General features: G+C 38.8%; 1 protein-coding gene across 20 annotated transcripts in view; it reads left to right on the top strand.

The window, feature by feature from the left end:
- LOC143722650 (papilin-like) overlaps positions 1 to 15,623 on the top strand; it is a 630,543-nt gene that overhangs the window by 350,800 nt on the left and 264,120 nt on the right. The gene's annotated exons all lie outside the window — the stretch shown is intronic.

Raw genomic sequence — 15,623 nt, 5'->3', positions numbered from 1 at the left:
GAACAAAAAAAAAAAACACAGCCGTCCATCATGTTCTATAAGATCATCATGTTTGTAGCATGATCCAGGGGATAACCCATACAGAAATGTAATAATGTCAATATTAAGTAAATTACATATATAGCCTAATGTCAGTGCCCATGTATGTCTGCTGCCTATATGAGAATATATGCAAAATTCATATAAAACACATAGACATATATGAAACAATATAGCAAAAATGTCCGTTTTCATGTAAGTGCCATATATTTTCCCGTATAGGGACATAAATGTTAAATATATGTAGCCTAAGACGCATATATGTACTTATTTCAATGCATCAGTATCACATGCATGTATGTTTACATACATTTATTAAATATGTGGGAAACAAATATGTATGTCACATATTTATACTTAATGTTTTCCATATATGCGAGAAACACTATACTCTGTAATATATGCAGATATATGGTATCATATATACAGTAGATTAACTCAAATATTTTCTTCACATGTTTGGACATAAATTTTCATATATGTTGCAGGCATAGGCTATATTGTGTTCTCAGATAAGTCAAATATATGTATAGATATATGTCATGCTATTTAAAATATAACATACCTGTATATGGCCATATATTACATTTTTGTATGGGTAAAAAGTACAAAATATATTTCAGGCCTAGTGGATTTGGTAACTAATAATAGTAATAAATGTGTAAAGTTGCGTAAAATGGAAATGCTCAATAAAATAAGAAAAAACTACCTCAAATGTGTATTTAATGATTGGATTAACTGATCTGTGCTGTTGTCTAGTGCATAGATATAATAAATAAATTATTATGTCTATGGTCTAGCAGTCGGGTTGTTTGCAGAACGTCACTGCAGAATACTGCGAGGCGATTAGTCCGCGGTGGTTCCTATGACAACACATATACTACAGTTCTAGGTTTAGCTGTTATGAGATGGTTAGTTTCTGATTATGTCCAAGAATAAGGTAAGCCGGTGACGTTTGAAACAAAAATATACTGAATCACGTGAAATTGTGTGCTGATGTAACCCACCCAATTAATTGAGGCTGTGTTATATATTTTTCATGTATGATTTTTTTTTTTTGTCTTGATTATATATATTTTTTTTCTTCTTTCCTAATGCATGAAATGTTCAGACATGTTATTTTTTTTTTGTTGTAATTATTTTGTATTCGCTGAGCAACAAAATTGTTAAGAGTATTGCGTCGATGAGAGCTGAGGTCATATGCCCCCAGCTCAGTGAAGAGAGAGATCGTGGACCACATGTGTGGCTGTCGATAATCTGAACCATCGTTGTCAATATCTTTCTAAAAGGGTGTTTGAACTGTTTTGTTACATTAGGTAAGTCACAATTGTTTTGCATTTTCATAAATATTGTTTAAGTTTGTGTTTGTTATACGAAAATGTGGATGGTTAATGCTGTTCACAATTGAGTATAGAGTGTGCAATATAAACACATGTAAAGCATTTATGCTGTGTAAGTATACTTGTTAGAACTTGTTTGCACATTTATGTAATGAAATAATGTTTAAAGGTTATACATGTTAAAAGTATTGCGTCGATGAGAGCTGAGGTCATATGCGCGCCAGCTCAGTGAAGAGAGAGATCGTGAACCACATGTGTGGCTGTCGATCATCTGCACCATCATTGTCAATATCTTTCTAAAAGGGTGTTTGAACTGTTTTGTTACATTAGTTGGGATTGTTTCGACGCTCTGGGATCGTGTTCGAGTCGCGCCGTGAGGGAGAACGCGCTGGAATTGCGTCATCGGGGACTCTGCCTTCACGTTCAACTTTCATCACTGCAAAGAGTTTAGTAGATCTCCACTTTCACTTTTTTTTTTTTGACTGAGTCACATTCCAAAGAATTGAACTGAGCCACATTCACATAAACTGAACTGTGTCATTTGCATAGCACTTATACTGCAGTGTGCACAAACTGATTTTTTTATTTTTCTTCTTATATTTTATTTCCTTTGATTGTCAATGATTTTGTTTATAATTGGTGATTTGTCAAGGGGTATTCTCATGTGATGTGATGTGTGAAAAGTGATCCGTGCACATTGAAGGGAATTAAATTTCAGTAAACAGTTACTGTTCAGTGATCTGGTTTATCTGTTATTTCATTTCATTATCATTTATTAATTCATTCTATTTAATATTTAATTTTATTAATTGGTTTACTTAATATTATTTTCATTTATTTAATTTTCCAGTTAGTACTACAGACATTAGCTTAAACAAGTGCAGACACACATTTAAAATGATTAATCATGTTCTTTTCTTTTGATTAAAGCAACGTGTGAGACCCCGAACCCGGGACTCCAGATACTTCTATAGGTTGAGATTTATATGTATGTGGTGAGCTCAGACCCAGTAGATATTTTTTTCTCCTTTTCTTTAATTTTATTTATTTATTTTTTTTCGGGGTGTTAGATCCTACTAATGGGTTACATCCAAGAATAGAGAGAGAAAAATTTGGCGCCCAACGTGGGGCTGCGCTTGTTTGACAAAATCGGGTTTTAGTCCTAATTTTTCCGAATATTTTTATTAGGGGTGGCACGATCCGCCTTTTTTGCCTCCGATACCGATTCCGATACCTGGGACTCAGTATTGGCCGATACCGATCCGATCCAATTCTAAAATAATAATTAAAATACAGTGCCAAATTACCTAATAAACTGTATCTGTATGCCTCACTGTGGGGAAGAGACTGTGATTATTATTTTGTTAAAGGCATCAAAGCTTGACTTAAACATTATTTTCCTTACTTTCTAAAACAATACAGACAAAATATATACTATATAATTAAAACACAATTTTAATTATTTTAATTATTTTTAAATTTTAAGCGCAACTTTTTAATGAAGCAGCAACATATGATAGATTGGACAGAACAACTAAGGCTATCAATAAACTACCATTGCGCAAAAGTATTGTAATATGAAAGGCTCCAATTCAGAGCGGCACGAAACGCTTATGCGCTTCCCGTGCGCAGAACGATGCGCTCGAAGCAACATGGAGTCACGGCGCGCAGCGCTTCACATTGAAAAGTTCAAAGCACAAAAGTAAGATATACATATATTTCTTTATTTATTCATTAGTTTGAGCCTTTTAACAGTTTTAAATTTCAGTTAATGTGCGCGTGAAGAGCAATTATATGGCTCTCTACTCCAGTGTTGTGATCACTGATCAGTTGTGTTGTGATCTAACAGACACCCGGTAGAAAGTAACATGTGAAACTCCAGCACGTTAAAGTGCTTTTATGCAAACCATAGACCTTTATCTACAGATCTACAGTATAATAATAGGAGCATTGACTCATCTTGGAGAGTGTTTCATCATGTTGACTGTTTTACCCGAGTGCTGTTTGACGCTGAATGGAGAATGATTGACAGCCGCAGCTGAGGGAAGCACTTAGGTGAAGATTCATTTAACGATTTAAATCTGTACCTCACATTAAACTATGTAATGGCTTCAGAAAACTTGGAATATAGTACACGGAAAACATAATAGCGCTTTATAATGTTTTTGTGCCTTTTGCGTTGTATAACAATAACATTTGTAGGCTACAATATCGGATCGGATTTGGATGGTCTCGTCTGGCGATACCCGATCCGGCAAATATTGGTAGTATCGGAGCAATACCGATACTGAGTATCGGATCGGCGCACCCCTAATTTTTATATCTATATACGTTTTTTTTTTGTTTTTTTTTGCTCACAATGGACTTGTGCAAGCTGCATAATTTCGATCCTGAACGATCTGTAATACTTAAAAAGTAGATCAAAATACTACTCTTATGGAAGTGAGAAGATGTTTTGATCATCTTGATGAGGTGAAGAAAGTGGAATGGTTAGGTGACAGATTCTCAGGAGAGCTTCTTTGTGAATTTCAGGAGGTTACTACCCCGTTAATAGTTGAAGAAGAATATTTGAACTTAGATGGCCAAAATGTATGGGGTGTTGTGCCACTAGAGGGTAGACAGATCGAAGATGTGCAACCTCAATCTAGCTCCCCAACACCAATACAGAGTGAACATTAAGGTCAAACCTTGGATGATATGGCTGATCAGCTGTTGGTGCAAATAGAGAGTTTGGCACAACTTCACTGTGTAAATGTAGAAGATCTTAGCCAGCAGGTTGTGACTAAGCTTGCACACAAAGCTGATGGAGTTGGTAGGGGCCCTTCCACTTCAACCCCTGCTCCAAGAAAGTTTTGTAATGTAATGCCAGCAGCAATGCCGACTGTAGTTGCCAATTTGGCATCAAAAGTCTCGTTTGCGATTCGAGCTGATTCACCTCCTGCGGAGAGGAACGCAACACATGACACTCCTATCACTTTCACTATACCACAGGACGTACAGCGTGTAGTGGTGGAACATGTGGTGAAACATGACCCGGACATTGTCCCAAGCCTAGTGAGGAAGTTTTTTTTCACCACGTGGCAATTGTACGCTAGACAGTTACTCTCAGACACTTCTCTGATGGAGAGGCATAAGAGAAGGCACATTTTGGATAGTCTCCTCCCCCCTGCTCTTAATGTTGCCCTAGGAGTAGGTACAAATGCGCCACCAGAAATGTACGCGCGGGAGCTAGAAAAAGCTTATGGTAGTGTCACTGGTGGAGATGAGCTGTACATCCAGTTTATAGAGACGCACCAAAACCGGGGTGAGAAGCCCTCTGATTATTTGAGGCGACTCCATTCCCTGGAGGTGGTTGAAAAGAGGGGAGTGGTTGGCAAACATTCTGACACTTTGCTTCTCAAGCAGTTCATTAGAGGGTGCTGGGATGAAGTCCTTATAACACAGTTGCGTCTTAAAGATTTGCTATCAGTTTCTTTACAGCCTGACTTGAGCTATTCTAGCTTGCTTTTCAAACTGAGGTATTTCGAGCATGAGAAGCAGCTTAAAGAGAAACGTATGAATCTCCATTTATGCATGCCTTCTGTAAGAGCACAGAGCCAAGTGCATATTACTGCCGACCAGGGATTTGCAGCTAACCCTGAGGAAGCACAAGCCAATCTGGCATTGACAGAACGCATTAAAGAGCTTGAAGCTGAGGTGGCTAAGGCAAAGGTGCAGAAGCCAGCTTCAGTGAAGAAACTGCCATATGATCAACACCAGTCAAATGTGCCTAACAAGAAAATGGCCAAAGAAGGGAAGCCATCACGCCCTGTGCCTCAAACTCAAACTAAGTCACTGCCCATGAGTGGGTTTTGTTATCGCTGTGGTGAGGATTCTCATTATTTGCAACAGTGCACTAACCCAGTGAATGCAGCCTTGGTGCAGAAAAGGTTGGTCCAGAGACATGAGCAAAGGAGTTCCCCAAGCAAGTTGACAACACCCACTGCTCGTTTAAACATGGAGTAGCCTCTGTTGTGGAACGAACAGAGGCTGGAGTTTTAAAAGGTTCCATAGAAAAGATAAACCACGTTCCTAGGGGCTTAGTGGGTGAACCTTGGGAAAGTAAGGCTTGGGTGGATGGAATTGAGTGTTGTTGTCTAATCGACACTGGGTACAGGTGACTTGTGTAGCTGAATCTTTCCACAAGCAGTATTTACACCATAGGAGTATCACCCCCATGGTAGAAGTACTCCGGGTTGAGGGGGCTGCAGGGCAATTAGTCCCTTTTCTTGGATACATTGAAATAGATGTGCAGTTTCCCAAGTCTGCTTGTTGGACAGATGCAGTGGTTGCCGTACTCGCGCTGGTCTGTCCAGATCAAACCTACAGTGCTCGTTTGCCCTTGTTAGTGGGTACAAATGTTCTCCGTCATCTTGTACAAGATTGTAATATGCTGCGGGGAAAGGAATACCTACTTCAAATGCCAATTAGCACTAATTGGAGGGCTGCTTATCGTTCTTGTGACGCTACTTCGACATCTTGTAAAGTGGCACAGTGCCTCACCCCAGTTAGACTGTCGGGCAAGAAATCCATAACGATTAGTAAAGGGGAAAAGTGTGAAGTGACCGGGGTGTATCGAGTTAAAGATTGTGGCCAGAGCAATACGATGATCATAGATGAACCACTGATGTATCACATTCCAGGTGGCTTAGTCGTGGAATGCAAGTTGATACAAGCTGAGGCTAGAGCTCGAAATGAAGTCAGAGTAGTCATTCAAAATGTTTCAGACCACAGTGTAACCTTGCAGCCAAAGGGAGTGCTCGCTGAGTGTTCAGTGGTGGACTGGATTAAGTCTGTACCTATCTTTGATAATGTTAGTACTTCACAAACTACCACTTCCCTGATAGCAAGTCTTATGGTAAAGGCAGATGACCCTGTGATTCTAGATTTTGATGGTTCCCCCATTTCTGAGGAGCTCAAGGCTTGCATAGTTGGAAGAATAAACTGTGAGGCATCAAGTGCATTTGCCAAGCACGATCTAGATGTGGGACGAGTGTCATGCGTGGCACATAGAATAGAGCTAATTGAGCATGTTCCTTTCAAATCTCTCCAGCAGATTTCGAGGACTTGAGGAAACACTTGTTAGATTTGCTTGCCAGTGAGATTATAGAAGAATCTAATAGTCCTTACGCTTCACCAGTAGTACTGGTAAGGAAGAAAAATGGTGACTTGAGAATGGTGGTTGATTATCGCAAACTAAATAAGTTGACAAAGGGAGATGCATATCCTCTTCCCAGGATCGAGGAGACCTTTACATTGCTGTCAGGTTCAAAGTTGTTCACAGTCCTAGATTTAAAAAGTGGATATTACCAGTTGGAGGTGGAAGAGAGTGATCGTCCCAAAACTGCGTTCACTACGCCATTTGGAAATTGGCAATTTCGGCGTTTACCAAAAGGGCTGACAAATTCTCCAGCAACTTTTCAGAGAGCCATGGAGAAAGTCATGGCTGGTTTGAATTTGCAGGAAGTTATAGCTTTTCTTGATGACTTGATCATTTTCTCTGACACACTTGAACAACATGAGGCTAGGCTCATGAAGGTACTCCAGCGTATCTCCTCTTTTGGGCTGAAGTTAGCACCTTCCAAGTGTAAGTTCTTTCAAACTCCCATCAAATATCTAGGGCATGTTATTTCCGCTCAAGGTATACACCCAGACCCAGACAAGATTTCTGCTTTAACAGAATGACCCATCCCAAAGACTGTCAGAGATTTGAGGTCATTCCTGGGCTTTGCTGGGTATTACCGGCGATTTGTTGAAAGCTATTCCCAGATAGTTAAGCCTCTGAATGTGTTATTACAGGGTGAATTTTCTACCAGAGGACAGTCAACATCATCTTACCGTGTTAGGAGTAAAGCAAAATCCTTAGCTGGGAAATGGGATAATGAGTGTCAAGTTGCTTTTGACTCTATCATTCAAAAGCTTACAACTGCGCCTGTTCTAGGTTTTGCGGACTGGAAGTTACCATATATTCTACACACTGACGCCAGCGTCACTGGCATAGGCGCTGCTTTATATCAAGTTCAAGATGGAAAGACAAGAGTGATAGCTTATGCCAGTCGTGGTCTTTCTAAGAGTGAGAAAAACTATCCTGTGCATAAGCTAGAGTACTTAGCACTCAAATGGGCTGTGTGTGAAAAATGTCATGATTTCTTGTATGGCACGAAGTTTACCGTGTTAACAGACAACAATCCATTAGTGTATGTGCTCACTACGGCTAAATTAGATGCGGCTGGCCATAGATGGCTCACGGCTCTGTCTATGTATGATTTTGATATTAAGTACAGAGCGGGCAAAACTAATATTGATGCGGACGGGCTGTCACGTCGTCCTCAAAAGCAACTTATGGATGATGAGGAGGCCATACAGATCGATGAACGAGTTGCAAACTTGATAAGCAGAGCAGAATGTGCGGTAACTGAGTTTGAGAACATTGAGCATCAAGCAATCAAAACTGAGTGTTTGCGACATTTAGTGCATTGCGAGACGCATGTCATAGAGCCGTGTGAGGAGGGAGACCTGCTGGAAGGCAGAGTCATCCCAAATCCCGCTGTCGAGATGCTTCTTTGCGATGATGATGTGGTTCCTGATGATTTGATAGAACCTGAGCACTGGCCTGGACAAACTGCTTTACCCAGTATGACCCCCACAGATTGGTACAAGTTACAGAGAGAAGATATAGCTATCAGAAGGGTAATTGACCTTGTGATTTGTTGGGAAACTTTAGCTCATGCAGATAGACTCAAAGAATCTAAAGAAGTGAGTCTGATGCTGAGGGAAAGGCCTAGACTAAGCTTAGTAGATGGTGTTCTGTATCGTACGGTATCTGATCAGTATGGGCAAAAATACAGGCAGCTGGTGGTTCCCCCGAGTTTTAGAGACAGGGCTCTTGAAGGCGTTCATGATGAGATGGGGCACATGGGGTATGAAAGAACACTGGACCTCGCAAGAGGCAGATTTTATTGGCCTAAAATGGCAGAATATGGAATATGTGGAGAAAAAGTGCAGGACTTGTGAAAGATGCATCAAGAGAAAGGCTTGTGCACAAAGAGCTGCAGAACTAGTGAACATCAAAGCTCATTCTCCCTTGGAATTAGTTTGTATTGACTATCTTTCATTAGAGCCGGATTCAAATGACACCCGCAACATATTAGTCATTACTGATTTTTTCACTAAGTTTTCTTGGGCATTTCCAACCAAAGACCAAACAGCTAAAACGGTGGCTTCGGTGTTGTGGGAAAATCTGATTTGCAGTTTTGGTTTTCCTAAGAGAATGCATAGTGATCAGGGGGCCAATTTTGAGTCTGATCTTGTGAAGTAGTTGTGCACACTAGCAGGAGTTAAGTCCCGCACTACACTGCGGGGAAACCCAGTAGAAAGATTTAATCGAACCCTACTGGATTTACTGGGAACCCTTAGTGATAGAAAGAAGGAACATTGGAGAAAATATGTCCGTCCTGTAGCGCATGCGTACAATTGCACTAGAAATGATGCGACAGGCGAGACTCCTTTCTTTCTTATGTTCGGACGCCAACCTCGTCTCCCAATGGACCTTAGCTTCGGGATTAACCCGAAGGGGCATAATTCCGAAACTCATACTCATTATGTCAGTGAGTTGAAACGAAGGTTGAGGTACGCTTATCAATTGGCTGTTCAAAATGCGGAAAAGAGGCAATTGATGAATAAAGCGAGATGGGATAAGAAAGTGACTGCTGCTACAGTAGAAGTTGGTGATCGTGTTCTTGTAAGAAATGTTAACATACGGAGAAAGCACAAGATTGCAGATCGTTGGGAATCCACCATCTATGTGGTGGTAAAGCAGCCTAATGCAGAGATCCCCTTGTATGTTATTCAGCCTGAGAATTGCCAAGGCCCTGAGCGTGTCCTGCACAGAGATCTTTTACTTCCATGTGGGTTTCTTCCAACTAGTCATGATGAGACTGATGAGGCTCCGGCTGTCGAAGGAGCGGTTACACGCAGGAGGCATAAACTTGAGTTGGAAGGGGATATGGAGGTTGAATGTTGTGATGAGAATGTGGAAACTGAAGGTCACAATGTGTCTCTGAATCCTTATGCCCCAGAGTTCCAGTTGGGGACAGCCTTGCAAGAAGTCTCTGAACCTTTTGTGTCCCACAGTTTGTTGAATGAGCATGAAGTTGAAATGCAGAAAGGTGATTGGCAAGGCACTGAATCTGTTGAGGACAATGTGGATGATGTTAATGAGACTTTAATCCAGCAAGATGTCTCGTCCTTATTGGATGATGTCAACGAGGTGTCAGTACATCCCGATGAGTTGAGTGCTGAAGGGAAACTTGATTCTCATGTTGAGTTAAGGAGGTCCCAAAGAGAGAAAAGACCCCCAAGTAAATTGAAAGATTTTATTTGGAAAGCACAATGTGGAAAGCAGAGTGTACATGTAGAACCCAAATCTAATTATTTTAGTCAAGTACTTGAAATGATGCAACAACAAATGAGAGTGCAACAAACTCAAAGTGAATTGTTGTTAAGCCTTGTGGGTCATGTACCAAATTAAGTATCTGATGAGGACATCAGAGTTTCAGCAGGGGAGGGTGTAACCCACCCAATTAATTGAGGCTGTGTTATATATTTTTCATGTATGATTTTTTTGTTTGTTTTGTCTTGATTATATTTTTTTTTTCTTCTTTCCTAATGCATGAAATGTTCAGACATGTTATTTTTTTTGTTGTAATTATTTTGTATTCGCTGAGCAACAAAATTAAGAGTATTGCGTCGATGAGAGCTGACGTCATATGCGCCCCAGCTCCGTGAAGAGAGAGATCGTGAACCACATGTGTGGCTGTCGATAATCTGAACCATCGTTGTCAATATCTTTCTAAAAGGGTGTTTGAACTGTTTTGTTACATTAGGTAAGTCACAATTGTTTTGTATTTTCATAAATATTGTTTAAGTTTGTGTTTGTTAGTATACGAAAATGTGGATGGTTAATGCTGTTCATAGTTGAGTATAGAGTGTGCAATATAACACATGTAAAGCATTTATGCTGTGTAAGTATACTTGTTAGAACTTGTTTGCACATTTATGCAATGAAATAATGTTTAAAGGTTATAAATGTTAAAAGTATTGCGTCGATGAGAGCTGAGGTCATATGCGCGCCAGCTCAGTGAAGAGAGAGATCGTGAACCACATGTGTGGCTGTCGATAATCTGAACCATCGTTGTCAATATCTTTCTAAAAGGGTGTTTGAACTGTTTTGTTACATTAGTTGGGATTGTTTCGAGGCTCTGGGATCGTGTTCGAGTCGCGCCGTGAGGGAGAACGCGCTGGATTTCTTAGGTGCAAACCTGAGGCATTTGAAAATTGAACTGAATACTTTTAATTTTACTTTTATTTTTTAATTTATTTTTTAAATAAGGTTGTGTCATCAGCTAACTTAGTTGACTTCTACCAGAAATATAAATTCCTGCTAGCTTACTATCCTTAATAAAATTACAGAAGGCCTGCACTACAATAAGAAAGAGATATACCGAGACTGGACAGCCCTGCCGAATTCCTCTTTCTAGAAAAAATCTCTGGGTTGTACCATGTCCTAATTGCAACAAGTCCTCCAACCCATGCGACCATTTAAGTCGTTGTGACCATAGACATCATATAGATAGACGCCCTATCGACCGCTACTGCCTATTGGCGCGGACGAGCCGTGGGGCCGTCATCTTAAACCGGTCATCCGCTCCGCTCAGTGTAATCTGTTTGGCAGGTGCAATGAGCTGCCAGCGCATTTAATTAATCATATCTCACTAAATATCGAACTGATTTTCACGCGGGGTTTTTTGCTGCAAAGGTCATACACGTAGCTACGATACAGGACACATTGAATATTTTGTTCATAAAATACAACCAATAGTACGGTAATGTTAAATCTTACTTGTGAAAAGTAATCCCCGAGTGATGGTCCACCGATTTGAGCAGGAATATGCTGCACAGTGCTCTGGCATCTACTGCTGCTATGCAACGCAAATAGGAGTATGACCGGTTTAAGATGGCGGCCGCATTTCTTGCGCCACATCGGCCCTATATGATGTCTATGGTTGTGATTACCTTCAAATACAACACATAAGAGCGTTCCCTAAATTTGCGCCCCTACCGGCAGCTGCGGATATGGAGAAATGCATTATAAACTTTGACTTTCGCCTCAATGCATTATGGGTTTTTTAATCCACCTGCTAACGTTACCAGTTTACGTCAAACTCTCCCAGCTATTCAAAGTAGTTTATTGCTATAAACATATCTTTTTGATGACTTCATCACACGTAACAGGTAGGGTTTCCATCCGTCTCGTATAGTCCCGTGTTTAGGAATGAAAAGATAACGTGTTTTAAATCGATATTTGTATTTCAAGCTGTGTGACATTCATTCAAACAGACGCCAGCATTATAAAGTTAGTTTTCATTGTGACATTCAAAAATTTAAATTTGCCTGTGTTGGGAAAGGTATCATGCAAAAAGTCCACACATTTACTATGCTTTACCAGTAACTGTAGATCCCTCATTTCATGTGTAGTAAAAGCACAGTAAGTTACGTTATACCATGCTTCTTCCACCGTAACTTTACCATGGTAACCACAACGCTTACAATGCTTTTACCACAGTAACTGTTTTTTTATTGTGTACTATTGTAGTTAAAGCACAGTAACACAACACTTACCATGTTTTTTTTTACCACAGTTACTGTAGTTGTAATGTGGTATTTGTAATTAAAACACAGTAATTTACCATAATTTTACCACAGTCTGTGTTTTTACTGTCTACTATGTGTAGGTAAAGCACAGTAACCACAGCACTTGCCATGGTTTTACCACAGTAACCATAGTTTATGGTGGTGTTTGTAGTTGCAACAGTAACAAAACACTTGCCAGGGTTTTACCACAGTAACCATAGTTTTACTGTGGTATTTGTAGTTGAAACAGTATCACAACACTTGCCATGGTTTTACCACAATAACCACATCACTGGCCATGCCTTTAATACCTTTTTGTAATGTAATTGTAATTCAATATTCATTTTCTGTCTTGCAGTTACTTCAGATCACATACTCCTCCATCTCCCACAACAACCTTTAATCCAACAGCTCTTTAAAATATGGTCTTTTTTCCTGTTTACACTCAGTGTATTTGGGGTCTATATGACCCCAGACATAAATAGAGCTATTGTACAAAAAAATATACATTTTAATAATACAAATTATATATCATTTTTTGTTTGTTTACTTCTCATCTATATTTTTATGCTGTGTTTTGGGGGATATGAAGTACTTTTTTACCTTTTTACTGCAAAATTCCTCAACAACACCATTAGCATAAATGAAATATTACATTTTTATGAAAAAAACACATTAATGATGATCAAATTTAAATAGGAATTGTTTCTGGATGTTGATATAAGTGTTAGATGCATAATTCTGCCATCTGCTGGTTAGATGTTTTTTTGTAGATAATATATTTTTAGCCTTAAAGTGTAATTACCATATACTTCCAGCAGAGGTCCCATAGAGATCCATTCATTTTTCTGTATGTGACTTACTGCTCTTATAACAGCTTTATTTATGAATATATATATTTAAACGTTTAAAATGCATTAAATCAGTATTTTGTCAAAGTTTAGAATTATTTTTGTTGTTGTTTGAGGTCTTTTGAAGTATCTTGTTATTGCAATAATGCTATATAAATTTTGCAGTAATACCAAATAAATTTGCAATAATGCCACAAGTTACCACTAAAAGAAAATACTTGATTGCAATTTCATATTATTTCAATGATCAAAATGTATAAAATGAATAACTTTACAATAAGAAATTAATTTTTAAAAGGAAATAAAAACAAAAAACAAACAGCTATAGGCAGATATGAACAGGGAATGAAGAGTAAACACCTGTGTGTCTGTGTGTGTGCGTGTGTGTGTGTGTGTATGTGTAATCATGCTCATTCCACAATGTTTTTTTCTCTAATGCCAGGCCTTCATTTATGTGTGAACATTTTTAGATTCAAGCTGGAATTATTGATTTTATTTCCCAATTTCTATAAAAATGCTCTCTTTTGCTGTCACACCTGTTTGTTTCTTTGTTTCTTTGTTTCTTTGTGTGTCTCTCTGTGTGTACGTTATGTGTGTGTAGTCATGTTATTTCCATATTGCATTTGTGCTCTCATACCATACCTTCATTTGTGTGTGAAAATGTTTAGATTTATGCAGAAATTATTGATTTTATTTCCCAATTTCTATAAAAATGCTCTCTATTGTAGTCACACGTCTCTCTATCTGTGTGTGTATTTGTGTCTGTGTGTGTGTGGGCGCACATGTGAGTGTGATAATGTTCATTCCACATTGTATTAGTGATCTAGTACCAGGCCATCATTTATGTGTGAGAATTTTCAGATTTATGCTGGAATTATTGATTTTATTTGCCAATTTAAATAAAAATGCTTTCTATTGGAGTAATACGTTTATGTGTGTTTGTGTGCTTGTACACGTGTGTGTGCGCAAGTGATCATGTTCATTCCACATTGCATTTGTGCTCAAGTACCAAGACTTCATTGCGGTATGGAAATTTTCAGATTTATTCTGGATTTATTGATTTTTTTTTGACGAATGGGAAAATCGAAAAAAATGTGTTTTTTATTTTTCATTTATTTCAATGTGGGGTCATATTATTCATATAAAGTCACATAAAGTCATATAAGGCACTGAGTGTGACTTTTTTTTTTACACACCTTTAGAACAACTGAAACAAGCCCAGTTTTTTTGTGTGTGTATAGATAGATAATGTAGAAAAAGTCAAAAAGATGTATGCAACGAAATAGAAGCGCTTAAGGTAGCGCTTCTGTGTTGTACGTCACACGGATCACACACATGACCTGCATCGGCCAATAGCGAGCCTACGTTCTGACGTACAACACAGAAGCACTGCGCTGTTACACTACGAGAACTCACTCAGAGGCCCACAGAGAAGAAAATGAAGAGTTGAATAAGTCGTTATTTTTGCGCACAAAAAGTATTCACGTCGCTGGATAAACTCACGGTTGAGCCACTGTAGTCACTTGGACTATTTTAAACACCGTCTTTTCTAACTTTCTAGGCCGGCAAGTTTTGATCCCTTAGCTTCTATGGAGGAGTGAGACAGCTCTCAGATTTAATCAAAAATATCTTAATTTGTGTTCCGAAGATGAATGAAAGTCTTACGGGGTTGGAACAACATGAGGGTGAGGCTGAGTAATTACTGACAGAATTTTAATTTTTGGGTGAACTAATCGTTTAAGTGATCTGAATAGGACAAGTTATTTGAAGATTTGATGTGTCACGTAACTTGTTAAACAAGCATTTCCAGACTCTTGCATCTTTAACAGATGTGGTCAATAAAAATCAACATGTGGAAAGATATCAAAAGATACAAAGAGAAATATATACATGTTGAGACAGTGTGTTAAAAATGATCCGTGACCAAATTATTTGAGAGGAAGGACTTTAAGGAAAGTTAATAAAACATAAAATAAGGATACATTCATTAAACCAAATCAGCTATAACTAAATGTGTTCAACATTACCTAATTTGAAGGACTTGTTCAGCCTCCCTGGCAGCTTCTTCAAGATCAGCACTGGGAGCTTTGAGTTCAAGTTCCCTGTTAATAGCAGCTTTCTGACAGAATTGGTCAAATTTTGATTTTTAAAAATATTCCATGATGAAGAAAAGAAAGAAAGAGAGATAAATTACAGTTAAAAAAAACAGAGAGAGAGAGACAGAGACAGACAGAAAGTGAGTTTTTGTGAGAGATGTCCTCTTTAACCCTACTATGTCTCCTGGGGTCTATATGACCCCAATCGACTATTTCGTAGTAAAGCCTTTGGAATTAAAATATCCCCACATCATCACATACCCTTCACCATATCTAGAGATTGGCATGGGGCACTTTCCATAAGATCATCTTTCAATGCAAATCAAACCAGCTATTAGGCTAACTGAAATAAAACCATGCCAATCTCTAGATATGGTGAAGGGTGTGTGATGATGTGGGGATATTTTAATTCCAAAGGCCAAGGGAACTTTATCAGGATGCATAGTATCCTGGATCCATGAAATAACTGGTCTTTAAAAATAAAAATCTGCCTGCCTCTATGGGAATTTAACATAGGGGGGCAATGACTTATGCACCCTGTATTTTAAGGAAGAACATTTATTTAT

The sequence above is a fragment of the Siphateles boraxobius genome, unplaced genomic scaffold (assembly GCF_051911475.1).
Source record: "Siphateles boraxobius isolate OS27281-9 unplaced genomic scaffold, OSU_SipBor_1 68, whole genome shotgun sequence".
Classification (NCBI taxonomy): Eukaryota; Metazoa; Chordata; class Actinopteri; order Cypriniformes; family Leuciscidae; genus Siphateles; species Siphateles boraxobius.
Note: the sequence above shows the minus strand (reverse complement) of the source record. Positions and strands in the feature narration are given on the sequence as shown.